Source organism: Tarenaya hassleriana, unplaced genomic scaffold (assembly GCF_000463585.1).
Source record: "Tarenaya hassleriana unplaced genomic scaffold, ASM46358v1 Cleome91, whole genome shotgun sequence".
In the NCBI taxonomy this organism is placed as follows: Eukaryota; Viridiplantae; Streptophyta; class Magnoliopsida; order Brassicales; family Cleomaceae; genus Tarenaya; species Tarenaya hassleriana.
The window spans coordinates 52,904-59,322 of record NW_010971485.1 but is presented as its reverse complement, the minus strand read 5'-3'; the positions used below and the strand labels follow the sequence as shown (position 1 = coordinate 59,322).

At 39.9% G+C, this 6,419-nt stretch overlaps 1 long non-coding RNA gene across 2 annotated transcripts in view; it reads right to left on the bottom strand.

The window, feature by feature from the left end:
* LOC104804660 overlaps window positions 1–6,419 on the bottom strand; it is a 9,171-nt gene that overhangs the window by 1,606 nt on the left and 1,146 nt on the right. The window contains exon 2 of one of the 2 annotated variants that reach the window (XR_770372.1): window positions 192–269. The exons of the other annotated variant lie outside the window; for it this stretch is intronic. This is a non-coding gene — a long non-coding RNA (uncharacterized LOC104804660). The remainder of the gene's footprint in view (window positions 1–191; window positions 270–6,419) is intronic. 2 annotated transcript variants of the gene reach the window in all.

The following is a 6,419-nucleotide window of genomic DNA, read 5'->3' as shown; positions in this document are numbered from 1 at the left end:
ATCATGCATTATTCATCAATCATCGATTATCAATCATTAATCATCATTCATCAATCATCAATCAACATACATCATGAATTCGCAAGAAATTTAAGGCGTCTATCCTAAAGTCCTAACCGCATGATATCTATGTTCCCTATCATCATGTCTAAGCGAATAGAAGAAAGAGGAGTTCTGTCGAGTTACTTCACCTTGGTCTAACCGATGAACTCTGAAAGATTCGCTCTAATCCTCGATCCCGGTTTCAATAACCTCGAGATTTTCTTCACCTATAATTAATTATCATATAATAATCTTAATCAACAAATTATTTTTCAAAAATATTTACTACCGAAAAAAAAACGTTAATCGAATGGTAAGTCTTACGGTTAAACTGTGTTATTTTAAATCGTTCGAATATCTCTAAGTACTTTGAATTTTATAAAACGGATTTCGGATTTGAAATCACGGGATTGAAACGGTTCAACCCATGTCACCGGAAAATTTTTCGACGACGGTGGCCGGTGGCGGTGGTCGGTGGCCGGTGGTCGGCGATCGTCATACATCTCGGAATCATTTAATTTTTTTCTGTTTCCTATGTAAAACCAATCAAGGAATCCAAATCCGAAGTTATTTTGGCCTAAATCGGCATAAATATCCCTAGATCTAAGTTTTTCTCCGACAGTTCTCGGTGATTTTCCGGCGATGTTTCACCGTTTCCGGCGACGACACTACCCAGAAAAGATTCAACTCATCAAGTGCTTTCAAACCCTTCAAGTCTCAACCAAAACCGAGTTTCCGTTCACCGGAAATCTACAAAGTTCGGTGGTGAAGGAGGAGAAAAATAACTCGGCGAAAAACTAAGAAGAGAGAGGAAAAACGGACCAACGGTGATGAAGCGGTGACCACGGGGCGGTGGTCGACGGTCGACGGCGAGCAAGGAGGCAAATCGGAGTGGAAGATAGGAACAATGGTGTTAGGGTCGGCCATGGGAGGAGAAAAAAGGGAAAAAGAAGAAGAAGAAGAAACCCTAGCAAAAATTGCAGTCCAATCCCATATTTTCTGAAATTTTCGAATTCTGCCCAAACTTTTATTTCGTTCTAAAAGACCCTAACTGAAATAACAGATTTTTCCAGAACTTTTAATTTTATCACCTTACACCCCAATCTCTTATTTTTATTTTTATATATATATATTTTTAAAATATTTCGTTCGTTATAATTCCACCACCCTTAAAAGTAGAATTCGTCCCGAACTCTAGAACTACTTAGTATGGTATGTATGATTTTTCTTACCAAAAAGGCGGGGATAACGAGCCTTCATGTCGTCCTCCAATTCCCAAGTCGCATCTCCTCCCTTGTGGTGTGTCCACGTGAACTTTACTAGAGGAATTTCTCTTCTCCGCAGTTGTTTAACCTTTCGTTCAACAATTTCGATAGGTTCTTCTTCATAAGTCCCATCTGGTTTTAACTCAAGCGGTTGATAATCAATAATGTGATCAGGGTCAGGATGGTACTTCCGAAGCATGGACACATGAAACACATCATGAACTTGTGCCAACTCGGGGGGTAAGGCAACCTTATAAGCCATGTTCCTATCTTACTCAATACCTTGAAAGGTCCAATGAATCTGGGTTTTAGTTTTCCTGTCATTCCGAAGCGTGCTTTTCCTTTAGTTGCTTGTACTTTGAGAAATACTTCGTCATTCTCTTGAAAAGTTATGTCACGTCTATGTTTATCCGCATCAAAAAGTGTCTATCTTGTACTGTCTTCATCTGGTTCTAGATCACCTTAATCTTGTTCGTGGTTTCATCCACTATATCAGGACCCAACAATCATCTTTCTCCAACTTTTGTCCAACAAAGAGGTGTCTTACAAGGTCTTCCATATAACGCCTCAAAGGGTGACATCCCGATACTTGAATGAAAACTGTTGTTGTAAGTGAATTCCACAAATGGTAAGTGACGATCCCATTCCCCTCCCCAATCCAATACATACGCAGTAACATATCCTCTAGCATTTGTATCGTCCTTTCTGACTGTCCATCAGTCTGGGGATGATAAGTCGTACTCAATCGTACCTTAGTGTCCATAGTCTCTTGAAAACTGTTCCAAAATCTCGAAGTAAATCGTGGATCTCTGTCCGACACGATACTAATAGGGATTCCATGAAGTCTTACCACCTCTTCTATGTAGACCTGTGCTAAACGAGGCATTGAGAATGTCTTTTTAATCGCGATAAAATGTGCAGATTTAGTTAAACGGTCCACAATAACCCATATCGCATCATTTCCTTTTGGTGTCCTTGGCAAACCAACTATAAAATCCATCGTCACCAAGTCCTATTTCCACTGAGGTATCGATAGCGACTGTAGTTTTCATGCAGGTACTTGGTGCTCGGCTTTAACTAGCTGACACGTTAGACAATGAGTAACAAACTTTGCAATATCCTTTTTCATGCCATGCCAAAGAAAGTACTGTTTCAAATTCCGATACATCTTTGTAGTACCCGGATGTATGGAATATCGCGTATTATGCGCCTCTTTCAATAACTCTTTCCTTAATTCTTCATCTTTAGGCACATAAGCACGACCTCTCAATAGTATCAACCCATCATTTGAAGTGGAATACCCTGCCCTTGTAAAATCTTCGGGCTTTTCCATCAATTCTTTCGTTTTTTCATCCGTTTCTTGAGCCATCTTCACCTTTTCCAACCAACTATCCCATTTTATAGCACTAGTTTCCAACCCATCTCGATTTTTCTGAGCTGATATCTGCATTAAACTCAATTGAGTCGTTAGGTCACTCGCCAATCTCAAAGTAGATAACTCAAATTTCTTTCTACTCAAGGCATCTGCAACCACATTAGCTTTGCCAAGGTGATAGACAATATCCACATCATAATCTGCCACTAGTTCCATCCACCTGCGTTGTCTCAAATTAAGTTCCTTTTGCGAGAACACATATTTGAGACTCTTATGGTCAGTATATACTTGAACCTTCTCTCCGTACAGGTAAGATCTCCAAATCTTGAGTGCGAAAATCACTGTTGCAAGTTCTAAATTGTGAGTAGGGTAGTTTTCTTCATGTTTTCGCAGTTGGTGTGAGGCATACGCAATAACTCGGTCTTCTTGCATCAACACGCATCCTAGCCCTTGGCGAGAGGCATCACTGTACACTACAAACGATTTTCCGGGCTTTGGTAATGCCAAAATAGGAGCTGATGTCAATCGCTTCTTCAACTCTTCAAAACTTGTCTAGCATTTTTCGTCCCATTCAAACTTCACACGCTTTCCCGTCAATCTCGTCAATGGCTTAGATAGGTTTGACAATACCCTTTACAAACTTTCTGTAATACCCAGCCAATCCAAGGAAGCTTCGAATCTCTGTAGCATTAGACGGTCTCACCCAATCAACTATAGTCGACACTTTGGATGGATCTACTTTCACTCCTTCCGCAGATACCACATGCCCCAAAAATCCTACCTCTTGCATCCAAAAGTCACACTTACTAAGCTTTGCATATAACTTTTTTCTCCTTAAGCGTTCCAACACCTTCTCCAAATGTATCATATGATCCTCACGAGATTTGGAATACACAAGGATGTCATCAATGAAGATGATAACAAACTCGTCCAAATAATCTCTGAATGTTGTGTTCATCAACTCCATAAAAACTGCTGGTGCATTAGTAAGTCCAAACGGCATGACAACAAATTCAAAGTGTCCATACCTTGTTCTGAAAGCAGTTTTCTTTATATCATCATCTAGAACATGTATCTGGTGGTAACCTGATCATAAATCAATCTTAGAAAATAAGCTAGTACATTGGAGTTGGTCCACCAATTCATCAATTCTTAGGAGTGAATACTTATTCTTTACTGATACTTTATTCCATCCCCTATAATCAGTGCATAATCTCATGCTTCCATCTTTCTTCTTAATGAATAGTATAGGAGCACCCAAAGGAGAAGTACTAGGTCTTGTAAAACCTTTTCCAATCAACTCCACCAATTGCTTATTTAACTCAGCCATTTCTGAAGCCACCATACGATAAGGGGCTCTAGAGATAGGTTAAACTCTCTGTTTCAACTCAATAGGAAAATATATTTATCTTAGATGAGGTATTCCATATAGATCTTCCAGAAAAACATCAGAAAAATCTTTAACAAATGGTATATATTCCAGTCTACTTGATGTTTCTAGTCTATTTAACTATATTATCGCCAAATACGCATCACTCCCTTGTTGAATTAGTCGGTTTACCCGCACTGCTGAAATAAAAGCAAACTTGAAATTTTCCTTGCACCCTCAAACTCTAGTACCAAGGATGTCTCTTGTTCAACACGAACCCTACATCTCTTACAATCAAGGTGAGCTCGATGACTTGCTAACCAATCCATACCCAAAATCACATCATATTCCTTAATTGGTACCACTATCAAATCAGAAGGTAAGTCATGTATACCAATCATGACCGATACATCATGAAGCATTCCTTTCGATTCCATTTTCTCTCCACTAAGAGTATGAACCAATATTCTACCACTGTTAATATTAGGGGCAATCTTCATGCAATCTGCATGTATAGGCGAAATAAAATCATGTATCGCCTCTTCACCAAAAAGGGTGTGTGTTTGTTCACCTATAATACTCAACGTATCTATGATTGTTGTCGTTTCTTCTACATCTTGTTCCTCTGTTCCTAGTGCATATACTTTAGACTTCACCACGTATCTCTTGGAAGATGGTAGTTGTGGTGTGGTCTTGGTTCAATCCTTTTAAATATTCTCTTTTGAACTCAGGATAAATGTTCCTACTATGTCAAACTTTTCTACAATGGCAATAAATGAGGTTGAGTAACCTACATTCGTCCAAATGACACTTTTCACATGACACTATGTCAAAATTTTCTACAATGGTAATAAATGAGCTCGAGTAACCTACATTCGTCCAAATGACACTTTTCACATAGTGAGTACATCGAGATCTCAACTACATGAGGGTGCATAAGAGAATTTCCTTTCTCTTGTCATCGTGGACAAGACGTCGATGTCCCGATCTCACGTTATGTTCTCTCACTTTGACCAACCAAAACCACTATTTCTAACATTGAATTAATTTTTTTTTTTAAATTTCCAACTTTGTCTTGAGAGAAAAAGTCCCCTTTTGAACTTCTTAATCTTTAAAGTCTATTACTGCAATATCTCACATCTATATCTAGATAACTTATTGAATTTTCACTTATTCTTTCACTGAGCGATGTCCTTGTTGGATGTGAATAAGTCACACTGTCATCTTCTTGTGTGCTCTAACTGATTAATACTTCTTTCATAAGACATATCTCCCCTCCTTTAGGAATTGGACGTCCTCGTCCATGACCATGTCATCCTCGTTCACGTGATGACAAAACTCTATTAGAATGGTTGTATTACCATGAACTAAGTCTTTACTGCAAGACTGAGGATTATGCTTAATGTCCCATGAAAAGTGTGGGCTCTGATACCATTTGTAACGACCCGAGGCCGCTACGGAATGATAGAGCTGTCCCCACACACCAACACGGGATCTTTTAGCGTGTTTTGTCCTCACTCGCACACATCCCGAAAAGTACTTCCCAGGAGGTCACCCATCTTAAGACTACTCCAAAGCCAGCACGCTTAACTTTGGAGTTCTCTCGAGATGGGCAACCGAAAATGTAGATGCATCTTGTTGCTATGAGTAGCTCAATTAATTCCTTTAAGTTATCTTAGACTGTGTAGTCCCATACCTACATAGCCCTCGGATCCCTCTCATTCCGGTGCGTCCGCTTCATCCCTATACCCCCCACCCAGAAGCTCGTCAGGAGCTGCCCATTGTCTATGCCTCTCGCACCGGCGATCACTCTCCGCCCTCCTACGGTATCGCCCCGGCGATCCCTCCCCGCCCTCCTACGGTATCCTGGGCTGTCACAGGCCCACCAGCTTCCGCCTGGTTCATCCACGAACCACACCGTACTAGGAGAGAACCAGGCTCTGATACCATCTGTAACGACCCAAAATCCGGTATTTCAGACCCGTTGAATCGTCACTTAGGTTTTAGAAAGAAAGATTCGGTTTATTCTTAATACCATACTATCATCTCAAAATCTGCAGCGGAAGTCTCAATAATGACATTCTAAAATAAGTCTAAAAATACTGAACTCATAAAAATAAAAATCTAAAGCATCGTGTCTCTTGCAATTACTAAGTCTTACCACTTGATCTGCTTCATCTTTCACCTGTGGGGAAAAAGGAAGGGGTGAGCTACGCGAATAGCTCAGTGAGGTTGCAAGACTATAACCCTCGCCTCCGTATCCAACATAGACAATCAAATAGAAAACAAATTCAATCAACATTCAACACAAACAAAACCCAATCTATCGATTCACGTTCTTCTACTGACTTTTCTTTATTCGATTCTT